The sequence below is a fragment of the Arachis stenosperma genome, chromosome 10 (assembly GCF_014773155.1).
Source record: "Arachis stenosperma cultivar V10309 chromosome 10, arast.V10309.gnm1.PFL2, whole genome shotgun sequence".
Taxonomy (NCBI): Eukaryota; Viridiplantae; Streptophyta; class Magnoliopsida; order Fabales; family Fabaceae; genus Arachis; species Arachis stenosperma.
The window spans coordinates 55,594,221-55,607,537 of record NC_080386.1 but is presented as its reverse complement, the minus strand read 5'-3'; positions in this window follow the sequence as shown (position 1 = coordinate 55,607,537).

The following is a 13,317-nucleotide window of genomic DNA, read 5'->3' as shown; positions in this document are numbered from 1 at the left end:
CTCCAAAGAACCACTACCTCAATATACACCATCTCCATATCCTTCTCAAGAAGAACCACCTTCCTATTATGAGCCCTTTCTTCCAACAAATGAACCCTCCTATCCACCACAAGCTCCCATAGATGATACCCTAGGTGCTATTTGCCAAGGACAAAGAGATCTTCAAACTACACTTACCTCTAATCTTACTAGTCTCACTTCTACCCTCCAAGCTCTTATATCTCGTATGGATCCCCCCTCTACCTCCAATACTCAACCCTCAAGCTCTAGCCCACCACCACCCTCCACAAAAGAACATCCGTATCCATCAATCCAAGAGCAACATGATCCCAATTATGCTATTGACATGGAACAAGAGAGAAGGGATCGTCTTAGGAACTTAATGGATCGGATTCACGCATCCATACTTCAAGAGAAGCAAGAGAAGGCCCAAAAGGTAGAGGAGGTAGAGACCCTTGAAGATGAAGGAATAGTTGAAGAATTAGGGGAGGTTGAACAAGAGGAAAGTTCCATCATTGAAGACAACTCTACACTAAGTGACATTAAATATCTTGTTGAAACTTCTTCCATCGGATGCGAAACCAATGTTGAGGAAGAATGTGCACACCCTCCAACATATGACTTGATCATTGAGGAAGAGTTGGAAGAAGTTAACAAGAAAATGGGAATTGAAGAAAGTTGTCAAGAGGTGGAAGTCATCAAGGAGGAATTGGATTTTGTATTGGAACAACTGGAGGAAACTATTATTGTAGAAGAGGAAGAAGTGGTTGAAGACTTAGGAGATGCAGAACCTCCATGGGAATCTCAAGGCATAGAATCCCCCTCCAAGAAGTTTGAATTTGAGGTTGAAGAAACATGTCAAGAGGTGAAAGTTATCAAAAAAGAGCACAAGGGAGTAGAGCTTGCAAGATCATTAAAAACACATCTCTCCAAGCCATTGCCATCCAACACAACATTCAAGTGGCTAAAATTCTTATCCTTAAACTTTACTTTCCCACTTGAATATGGGTTACCTGAGACGGATGGTCAACCTAGAGCTCTTTGTGGCTTTAAGCGTAAGAGGGAGATGGTTAGTGGTTGGCAGCACAATCCAAGGTTCCTTATAGTTGGAAGCCCAAGGTCTAAGTGCAATGGTTGGTATAGTTCCCAATTGATTGGGTCTAGGAAGATGTCTTGGTACGTAAATGAGAATTCTTCAACCTTCTCACCCGAATGAAAGCATGAAGATCAAGAAGAAAGGGTGATGACCAACAAGGTTTGGGACCCCAAAATACACCTCAACCTTCATCAATCTTGGGGCCTTGTCACTTGTTCAAATTTGCTTAGAAGCTTGATATGCCTAGTTTGGGATCCCGGAGGCTATTGGAATTACAACATTGGTGGGGATTCAAGGATGAGTTCAAGCACAAGCCACCATGACAAGGAGCTCACCAAATGTACAACTTAAGGACTTTAACTAAAAGTGCTAGGTGGAAGACACTCCACCATGGTAAAATCTTCCTATTTTATCTTTTATTTGTGTTGGTAAAAAATTGAATTTTTATTTTTAGTTAGGAGTATATAGTCTAAACTGTGGTTTTATCTTTCCTGTTTATTAGTTCTATTTTATTAATATCAGTATTCATTTCCAATTCTGCATGTTTACCTTTATTTTTCTTTAAAAAAAAAGATGTAACGCGTATGCGTAACCCACGCGTACGCGTTGATGCAAGTTTTGCTCTCAGTAAAAAGTTACAGAGAGTTGGGATGGAACTGCGCATGAAGGGTGCCTGGCGCACGAGTCAACCCACGCGTACACATGGGCGACGCGTTCGCGTCACCTTAAATTTGCCTACTCCACGCATAAGCGTCCACGACGCGTACGCGTGGATGGAAAATTGGCGTAAAATAGAGTCTTGACCCGAGAGTTGCGCAGGAAGGAGGCTGGTGTCGTGCGTCTGGCACGACGAGATGTCACGCGTACGCGTGACCGACGCTTATGCGTCGCCTCTTCTTCTGCACACCCACACGTACGCGTGGGCGACGCTTACGCGTCGTGTCGCAGACTCCTCTCTTCTTCTTTCTTCTCTCCTTTCTTATTCTCTCCTTTTCCTTTCTCACTTCCTTATCCTTTAACTTCTCATCCTTATTATCTTTCATTTTCTTTTCCTCATTGCATTTACATACTGCCATTCATTGCATTTTAACTTTGTGCATGTTTTTATTTTCTTTTTTTAAGTTAGTTATTTCTCCATTGGTGTTGAATTTTCTTACTCATCTGACTGAATATTTCTTGCATTATTCTGGTGCTTAGTGACTTGTTTTACACTGTTGGGTGATATTATTTAGATGTCAATGCTAATCTTTTATAATACTTGTATTCCTTTTGCATTGATATGAACTTATACTGTCTTTCATTACCCACTCTCTCTCCCCCATTGTTGCAATTCTTGCACTATTAATATGCCCTTTACTTTTATTGCTTTTTCACTTGCATGTTGTAGCTACCATGTAGTTGAGAACCTCATTATTATTTGGAATTAACCCACCCATATTTTATTTATTTTCATATCTTTGTTTGTGGGTAATTCTTCTTCCTTTTCCTCTTCTTTCAAGATGGCCACCAAGAAGGGAACCGAAATACTTCTAAATGGAGCAAACAAGTCCCGCCGTATACTCTTTGGAGAAAGTGTATCAGTTGTAGCAACCCGTCCACTTGCCCATTGATAAACCATTATTTTTTGATATATCTTGTGCTCAATTGAGTGATTTTATCATTTCTTCGCCCAGTTATTCATATGAATTTGCATGGTTTTACAATTCCTTCCTTATGATATGATATATGTGAAAACATGTTTCCTATGCTTTAGAAATATTAAATTTAATTATCCTTTATGACCATTCAATGCCGTGATCTATGTGTTGAGTACTTTCAGGCTTTACAGGGCAGGAATGGCTTAGAGGATGGAAAGGAAGCATGCAAAAGTCGAAGGAATACAAGAAGTTGAAGAAATTGCTAAGCTGTCCAGCCTGACCTCTTCGCATTCAAACAGTCATAACTTGAGCTACAGAGATCCAAATGATGCAGCTTTAGTTGCGTTAGAAAGCTAACATCTGGGGCTTCGATTTGATATATAATTCGCTATAGTGGCCCTACAGTAAAACGACGCGCACGCGTGAATCACACAGACACGTCGTTCTGCAGAAATTCCAGCGACCTGCACGTGTTTGAATTCGGTCCCAGCGATTTCTGGGCTATTTTCGGCCCAGTTTCAAGCCTATAAAACACAGATTAAAGGCTGCAAAGTGGAGGAGTGAAGGGGAGACGAATCATATTTCACTTTTCATAATTTAGATGTAGTTTTTAGAGAGAGAGGTTCTCTCCCTCTCTTAGGATTAGGATTATAATTTCTATTAGGATTAGGATTTCATCTTCTTCTCAGGTTCAATGTTCCTTTATTTATTTTTCTAATTTAATTTATGAACTTTTCCATGTTAGAATTGATATCTTCATTTAATATAATATGAGGTATTTTAGAATTATGATTGCTTTCTTTTACTTATATAAATAATTTAGATTTTTCCCTTTTGGCTTTGGTTGAGTCATTGGAGACACTTGAGTTATCAAACTCATTGTTGACAGAAAATTGGAATTCTTCAAGAATTAATTCGAGTTCTAATAACTCTAGCCTTTCCCAAGGAAATACTAGGACCTGAGGAATCAAAATCAATTCATCCACTTAACCTACCTTCATAGTTAGAGGTTAACAAAGTGGGAGAAAAATCCAATTCTCATCACCATTGATAAGGATAACTAGGATGGGACTTCCAGTTCTCATACGTTGCCAAGAGCTTTATTAGTTATTATTTTAACGACTTGTTATTTTACATTACTTGTTCCTTATTTTAAACACCCCAAAAACATACCTTTTCCATAATCAATAATAAATCATACCTCCCTGCAATTCCTTGAGAAGACGACCCGAGGTTTAAATACTTCGGTTATCAATTTCAAAGGAGTTTGTTACTTGTGACAACCAAAATTTTTGTATGAAAGGATTCTCTGTTGGTTTAGAAACTATACTTACAACGCGATTATTTTTATATTTCTTTACCGATAGAAAACCCGTTCGTCAAAATGGCGCCGTTGCCGGGGAATTGCAAACGTGTGCCTTATTATTGGTTATTGTAAATATTTTTCAAAAAAAAAATTTCAGATTTTTATTTTAAAATTTTTATTTTATCTTATCTTAGTTTTAAATTTCAAAAAAATCAAATCTTTTTTCAAAAATCATATTTTTTTTCACAATATTATCTTATCTTTTTTTTCTAAAAATCATATCTTTTTTTCAAATATTTTCTTTTTTATTTTCTTTCACTAATATGAACTCTCACCCCTTTGGCTACGAGTCTGGTTATAACTATGTTGCAGGAAGAGGAGATTATAATGACAACATGCACCATGGTTGGAACAATCAAAGATGGGAGGAGCCACAAGGATTTGATCAACCCTCATGGCAACAACCACCTCCAATGGACTATCAACAACCATTATGTGATGCATATCAAGGCAACAGCTATGGTGAGCACTCTTTTTATTATCAACAACCACCACCATATGCCTATGAACCCCCACCTCAACATGATTTTGGACCACCATACTCACAAGCCCCTTTCCGCCATTCACCTCCATATGACCCCAACCCAAATCCACCATACCAACCACCCTATTTACCGTATGAACCATATATTGAACCACCCCAATTCCACCCCAATTACTCCTAAGAACCACCACCACACCATCTCCATATCCATCAATCCAAGAGCACTATGACCCTACTTATGATAGCTGAGCGCAACAAGAATCAAGGGATCATCTCAAGGAAACAGTGGAAAAATTTCATGCAACCCTTCACCAACTGGATCAAGCGATAAATCGATTACCATCTCGATGTTCGGACATTCAAGGAACCCCCATGGCTTTATGTGGAGAATCTACTGAAGAACGTGGTAGGAAGGAGAAGTTAGATACTCCTGTGGACGGTGAGCAGCACGATTTGGTATTGGAACAATTGGAAGAAGCTACGCCTGCCATTGAAGAGGAAGAAGTGGTTGAAGACTTAGGAGATGCGGAACCTCCATGGGAAACTCAAGTCACAAAGCCCTCTTCTAAGGAGTTTGATTTTAATGTTGAGGAGGGTGTACAACCTCCAAGGCATATTATGGTTGAAGACTTTGAAGGGGACGATCAAGAGATGGATTCAATCATTAATGAATTCTTATCTACATTTGAATCCTCTCCCATTGGACTTGACATGGAGATGAAAGAAGAGGGAGCACAACCTCCCATGCCCTTTTGAGCAATGAAGAAGAGATTGAATTGGAAGAAAGCTACCAAGAGGAAGAGGTTGATATTGAAGAAGCTTGCAAAGAGGTGATAGTTGTCAAAGAAGAACACAAAGGAGTGGAGCTTGCAAGTTCATTAGAAACCCCTCCCCCTAAGTTGCCATCATCCTTCACAACATTCAAGTGGGTAAAATTCATATCCCTTAGCTTTCTAATTCCACTTGAATATGGGCTACTGGAGACGGATGGTCAACTTAGAGCTCTTTGGGGCATTAAGAGTAAGAGGAAGATGGTCAGTGGTAATAATTGTCCTGCAAGGTTCATTATGGTTGGAAGCTTTAAGTTTAAACGCAAAGGTTGGTATAGAGCTCAAATGAATGGGTTTAGGAAGTTGTTTGGCCGCTTTAGTGAGAATTCAGATTGCTTGCTACCCGGATGGAATCATAATGATCAACAAGAAGACGGGTGCAAAAGCAAGGTTTGGGACCCTGGAATTCAGTCCAGCAATCAACACTTTTGGGGCCTTGTCACTTGCTTTAACTTGCTTGAAGGCTCTTTACGCCTAATTTGGGATCCCGGAGGCTATTGGAAGTACAAACATTGGTGGGGATTCCTGGATCAGTACAAGGATAAGCCACCATGACAAGGAGCTCGCCAAATGTCCAACTTAAGGACTTTAACTAAAAGTGCTAGGTGGGAAACAACCCACCATGGTATGATCGTTCCTTTTTCAGTTTTAATTTTAGTCTGTTTTGTTTGTTTTCGAGTTTTGATTGAACCTGGAATCATGCATAACATTCATATTAGCACTGCATTCTGCATTTTGAATATTTAAAAAAAACGACGCGATGCGACAGCGTCGCTGACGCGTCCGCGTCAAATGTGCATTGGGAAGAAAACAAAATTGAACAGAGAGTCATGCGAAAGCGTGGTTGGAGGCGTGCCTTTGGCACAAATTGATCCACGCGACCGCATCGCTGACGCGTCCGCGTCATGTGGAAAAAATGCCTCCCATGTGTCCGCGTCACCTACGCGAACGCGTGGCCCTGTAAAATCGACGTAAATGGGTATATGGCAGCAAGTTGTGATGGAGTGGGCCTGGAACGGTGCTAGAAGCACAAGCCTTACCACGCGAACGCGTGCCCTATGCGTCCGCATCATTTTCAAAATATGGCCATTCACGCGATCGTGTCAACCACGCGAACGCGTCACCCAGATTTTTGGCAAAAAATGCATTTAAACAGAAAGTTGTGCGTACGTAAGGCTGCTCTCGCGCCACTAGCACAAATCGAGTCACGCGTCCGCGTGTCCCACACGTTCGCATCACTTGAAAACACCGCACACCACGCGACCGCGTCACTGACGCGTCCACCTCACAAGCGGCGCACAGCTTATCCAAGTCACCGCCAACTATCTTCTCTTTTCTTCCCCAAATCTAAATCTTTTCTTTCCTTTCTTTTTCTTTTTTTTTTCTTTTTCTTTTAATTGGTGTTGAAAATTTATTTGGGTCATTATTTTGCTTTTGGATTATTAAGGAATTGTTTGACAATTATATATTACTTTTTATAGGGTTGCTTGCATGTTCAATTTAATACTTTCAATAACTTATTTACCATGCATGCTAAGTGTTTGTGAAAAAGCCCGTATGGCATCACGCACTACTTTTCTGTTATCCTACTTTCATGCCTGTTTTTCACAAAACCCTTTTTATATTTTATTAATTATTTATAATTGTCCATACAAACATATTGTTAGTTTGAAAGGCTTGGTAATCTAACTTGGACATTGAATGCTTGATCTATGCTACTCATGTCTTTGCCGGTATGCCAATAAATATCTTGTATTTAACTATCATCACATGCACTTGCTATATTTCTATTGGTGACTTTTCACATGTAGTCATGACCATGTGTTAACGTCATTCCTCTTTACTATGCATTGATTACCACCTTTCCCGTTCTCTTCCTTGCTCTAACCCTTAGCTTTAATAGTTACTTTCTTTTTCCCTTTTCAGGATGTCCACCAAGAAGGGTAGAGAGAAAGCTACTCCCAAACCACCGGCAAGGAAAGGAACAAAAAGAGCACAAGCTGAGGAACTACAACCCCCATCCACTTGCACATCTTAGCATGCACCGAGGACGGTGTAATTTTTAAGTGTGGGGAGGTCGATACCGATCTCCGTGGGTTAGTTACTTCTTTTTTTTCAACACCAATGTTAATTTGTTAATTGTTGTATTTGCATGTTTGTTTGATTTTATGCATTTAGTTACTACTTGGTTGAAGTAATATTTTCTTTTTCAAGAAATTTTTATAGTATTTCACTAATTTAAATTGAAAATTTATTTTTTTTTTTAAATTTGTTTGAAGTTGTATTTTGAACATAGTTTAAAAAGCTAAGAACACACAACCCGTACGATTTTGAGCCTAGTTATATGGTTACATTATTTAACCATAAATATTTTATTCTTGTGTGTTTTCTTCTCTATAATTGCAATCTTTGCTTTGTTTCATTCTATATGTCCATTATTTAGTGTATTTACATGCTTGCATATGATTGAGGCTATTACTTGTTTTTGCTCACTTATCCTAAATAAGCCTACCCTTTTATGTCACCCTTGTTAGCCACTTTGAGCTTTTTAATCCCCTTCTGTTTTATAACCACATTACTAGCCTTAAAGAGAAAAATAAAATAAAAATCCCAAGTTGAATCCTTGGTTAGCTTAAGATAGATATTGTGTATAATTTAAGTGTGGGGAATTTTATGGGAACATGGGATGATAGAAAAAAAGTAGGGAATTAAATTGAATAAGTTATTTGAAAATTTGGGAAGCATGCTCATGTGAAATCAAAATAATTAAATTACCATGTGCATTGATAAAAAAAAAGAAAAATAATAATAATAAAAAAATGAAGTAATTAAATAAGGGGATACAAAAAAAATATATTACCCCAAATGCAAAATAAAAAGAATCAATGCACATGGGCAAAATTCAAAAAATAAGTTTGATACATGAGCATGTAATACAAAAGTGGGAAAAATTTGGGTAGCTAGGTAAAGCATTTTAAATTATATAAAGTATGTATATGTTAGGTGAGATCTTAGACTAATCAAGGATTCACTTTGTTAGCTCACTTAGCCTTGTATATACATCCTTACCTTTACCTCAGCCCCATTACAACCTTGAAAAGACCTCATGATGTTTGTATTGGTATACTAAATATTTGTTGATTGGTTAGCTAAAGAACAAAGTTTAGAAAGCATGATTAGAGAAGATTAGAGTGAATTACCCCAGACACATGAAAGTTAGAGTGATATACACTACAAGTAAGGGTTCAATGCTTGATTCTATGTTCCCTGCTTTCATGAGCTATCTTCTTACAAGTTTACTTGTCTTTCATTGTATAATTTGAATTAGTGGAATTTGATTCATATTTATCTTGGAGAACTTATTTACTTTTAACCAAGTAGGTAGAAACATTTTGCATGTAGTTGCATTAACATAGATAGGCTGCATTGCATACTCTCTATCATTCCTCTTCACTCCTTTATAGCTTCTCTTGAGCTTAGCATGAGGACATGCTAATGTTTAAGTGTGGAGAGGTTGATAAACCACTATTTTGTGATTTATCTTGTGCTCAATTGAGTGATTTTATCAATTCTTCGCCCACTTATTCATATGAATTTGTATGGTTTTACAATTCCTTCCTTATGATATGATATATGTGAAAACATGTTTCCTATGCTTTAGAAATATTAAATTTAATTATCCTTTATTACCATTCAATGTTGTGATCTGTATGTTGAGTACTTTCAGGCTTTACAGGGCAGGAATGGCTTAGAGGATGGAAAGAAAGCATGCAAAAGTGGAAGGAATACAAGAAGTTGAAGAAATTGCTAAGCTGTCCAGCCTGACCTCTTCGCATTCAAACAGTCATAACTTGAGCTACAGAGGTCCAAATGATGCGGTTCTAGTTGCATTTGAAATCTAACGTCCGGGGCTTCAATTTGATATATAATTGGCTATAGTGGCCGTACAGCAAAACGACTCACACGCCTGAATCATGCGGATGCGTCGTTCTACAGAAATTCCAGCGACCCGCACGTGTTTGAATTCGGTCCCAGCGAATTCTGGGCTATTTCTGGCCCAATTTCAACCCTAGCAAACACAGATTAAAGGCTACAAGGTGGAGGAGTAAAGGGAAGATGACTCATATTTCACTTTTCATAATTTAGATGTAGTTTTTAGAGAGAGAGGTTCTCTCCTCTCTCTTAGGATTAGGATTTCTATTAGGATTAAGATTTCATCTTCTTCTCAGGTTCAATGTTCCTTTATTTATTTTTCCAATTTAATTTATGAACTTTTCCATGTTAGAATTGATATCTTCATTTAATATAATTTGAGGTATTTCAGAATTATGATTGCTTTCTTTTACTTATATAAATAATTTAGATTTTTTCCTTTTGGCTTTGGTTGAGTCATTGGAGACACTTGAGTTATCAAACTCATTGTTGACTGAAAATTGGAATTCTTCAAGAATTAATTCGAGTTCCAATAACTCTAGCCTTTACCAAGGAAAGACTAGGACCTGAGGAATCAAAATCAATTCATCCACTTAACTTACCTTCATAGTTAGATGTTAACAAAGTGGGAGAAAAATCCAATTCTCATCACCATTGATAAGGATAACTAGGATGGGACTTCCAGTTCTCATACCTTGCCAAGAGCTTTATTAGTTATTATTTTAACGACTTGTTATTTTACATTACTTGTTCCTTATTTTAAACACCCCAAAAACATAACTTTTCCATAACCAATAATAAATCATACCTCCCTGCAATTCCTTGAGAAGACGACCTGAGGTTTTGGTGGACGAAATTGTGATTCAATTGTTATTCCATTTTGCAAAATTCATTGCTTTTCATTCCCTGGTAATGGCGCCAAAAACATGATGCCAATACCATGGTTCACAACTCCGTTCAACTTAACCAGCAAGTGTACTGGGTCGTCCAAGTAATACCTTACGTGAGTAAGGGTCGATCCCACAAAGATTGTTGGTATGAAGCAAGCTATGGTCATCTTGTAAATCCCAGTCAGGAGGATAAAATTATGAAATTTAGAAAATCAAATATGATTAATAAAAATAAACAGAAAATAAAATGGATAGAGATACTTATGTAAATCAATAGTGAAAATTTCAGATAGGCGTATGGAGATGTTGTGCTCCTCTTGAATCTCTACTTTCTTATTACATTCATCCAATCCTTCTTACTCCTTTCCATAGCAAGCTGTATGTAGGGCATCACCATTGTCAGTGGCTACATCCCATCCTCTCAGTGAAAACGTTCCTATGCTCTGTCACAGCACGGCTAATCAGCTGTTGGTTCTCGATCATGTTGGAATAGGATCCATTGATCCTTTTGCGTTTGTCATCACGCCCAGCAATCGCGAGTTTGAAGCTCGTCACAGTCATTCAATCCCAGAATCTTACTCGGAATACCACAGACAAGGTTTAGACTTTCCGGATCCTCATGAATGCCGCCATCTATCTAGCTTATACCACGAAGATTCTATTGGGGAATCTAAGAGATATGCGCCCGGCCTAAGGTAGAACGGAAGTGGTTGTCAGTCACGCGCGTTCATAGGTGAGAATGATGATGAGTGTCACGGATAATCACATTCATCAAAGTTAAGTGCAACGTATATCTTGGAATAAGAATAAAAGAGAATTGAATAGAAAGTAATAGTAATTGTATTGAAACTTGAGGTACAGCAGAGCTCCACACCCTTAATCTATGGTGTGCAGAAACTCCACCGTTGAAAATACATAAGTGAGAGGTTCAGGCATGGCCGAATGGCCAGCCCCCAAAACGTGATCACAGGATTCAAAATACAATCTAGGATATGAATATGATAGTAAAAAGTTCTATTTATAATAAACTAGCTCCTAGGGTTTACATGAGTAAGTAATTGATGCATAAATCCACTTCCGGGGCCCACTTGGTGTATGTTTGGGCTGAGCTTGATCTATCCACGAGCTGAGGCTTTTATTGGAGTTGAACTCCAAGTTATGACGTGTTTTGGGCGTTCAACTCCGGATCATGACGTTTTTCTGGCGTTTAACTCCAGACAGCAGCATGTACTTGGCGTTCAACGCCAAGTTACATCGTCAATTTCCGAATAAAGTATGGATTATTATATATTGCTGGAAAGCTCTGGATGTCTACTTTCCAACGCCGTTGAGAGCGCGCCATTTGGAGTTCTGTAGCTCCAGAAAATCCATTTTGAGTGCAGGGAGGTCAGATTCCAACAGCATCAGCAGTCCTTTTTGTCAGCCTTTTTCAGAGTTTTGCTCAGGTCCCTCAATTTCAGCCAGAAATTACCTGAAATCACAGAAAAACACACAAACTCATAGTAAAGTCCAGAAATGTGAATTTAACATAAAAACTAATGAAAGCATCCCTAAAAGTAGCTTGAACTTACTAAAAACTACCTAAAAACAATGCCAAAAAGCGTATAAATTATCCGCTCATCAGGTTTAAATACTTCGGTTATCAATTTCAAAGGAGTTTGTTACTTGTGACAACCAAAACTTTTGTATGAAAAGATTTTCTGTTGGTTTAGAAACTATACTTACAACGCGATTATTTTTATATTTCTTTACCGATAGAAAACCCGTTCGTCACCCATCTTTGCATGCACTGAGGACGGTGCAATCTTTAAGTGTGGGGAGGTCGATACCGACTTCCTTGGATTAGTTATTTTCTTTTCAAGACCAATTTTTATTCTTCTTTATAGTTAGTGGTTGCATTTGCATGTTTGATTGCATGCTTGTTAGACTTTGTGCATATTTTACTGCTATTTGGTTGAAGTGATATTTTCTTTTCCAATACACTATTTTATATCATTTCACTAATTTAAATGAAAATTTTTGTTAAACTTATTTGAAGATTTTTAATTTAGAACATGGTTTTAGAGCTCGAACACACAAAACCAGTGAGATTTTAAGCCTACTTGATTCGTTGCCTTTTATCAACCAATGTTTTATTTTGGTGTGTGTTTTTCTCTCTAAAATTGTGATCTATATCCTGCTTGATTCTATATTTCCATGGTTTAATGTATGCATACACTTATATGATTAAGGCCTTGTTTCACTATAGCTCACATATCCATATGGCATTACCCTATCATTACCCTTGCAACCCAATATTGAGCCTATATTACCCCTTTTGTTCTTTATTATAGCACATCATTAAATCTAGGCGTAAAATAATAATTGTCCCTAATCTAAATCTTTGATTAGCTTAGACTAGTGAGGTGTACATGAATTAAGTGTGGAGAAATTGAATTGGGGGAATACATGTTTAGGAGGTTGGGTACTTTATATGCTCATATGAAAATGTGAAAATAATTTGAGCACTTGTTCATGCAACATGAATCACATGCATTAATTCATTGAAAAAAAAAGAAAAAAAATAATGAGAAATAAGAAAAAAAAATAGCAAATAAATAAAAAGGGGACAAAATGCCCCAATGCAAATAAGTGAACTAATGCATATGACTTGTACTTATAAGATATCAAGGTGCATGAATTTCTGGAAAAATAGTAAATGGATGGCTAGGTTTTGCATTGTAATATCTTGGAATGTCTTAGGTTAGGTGAGAATTTTAGGTTGATCAAGGATTTGGATTTTAGTCCACTTAACCAAATACATTCCTACCTTAGCTCTAACACCATTACAACCCTTGAAAAGACCTCTTGATATGTATATTGCTGCATTAAATTCTGTTGATTGGTAGAAGAAAAGCAAGCCTTAGAGAGCAAGATTAGTAGAGAACCGAGAGACTCGACCCTCAAACACTAGAGTGATTAGAGTGTATACACTTCCAGTGAGGGTTCGATGCTCGACTCTATGTTCCCGGCTTTCATGAGCTTTCTTCTTGCAAGTTTACTTGTATCTTGTTGCGTGATTTGAATTATTGGAATTTATTT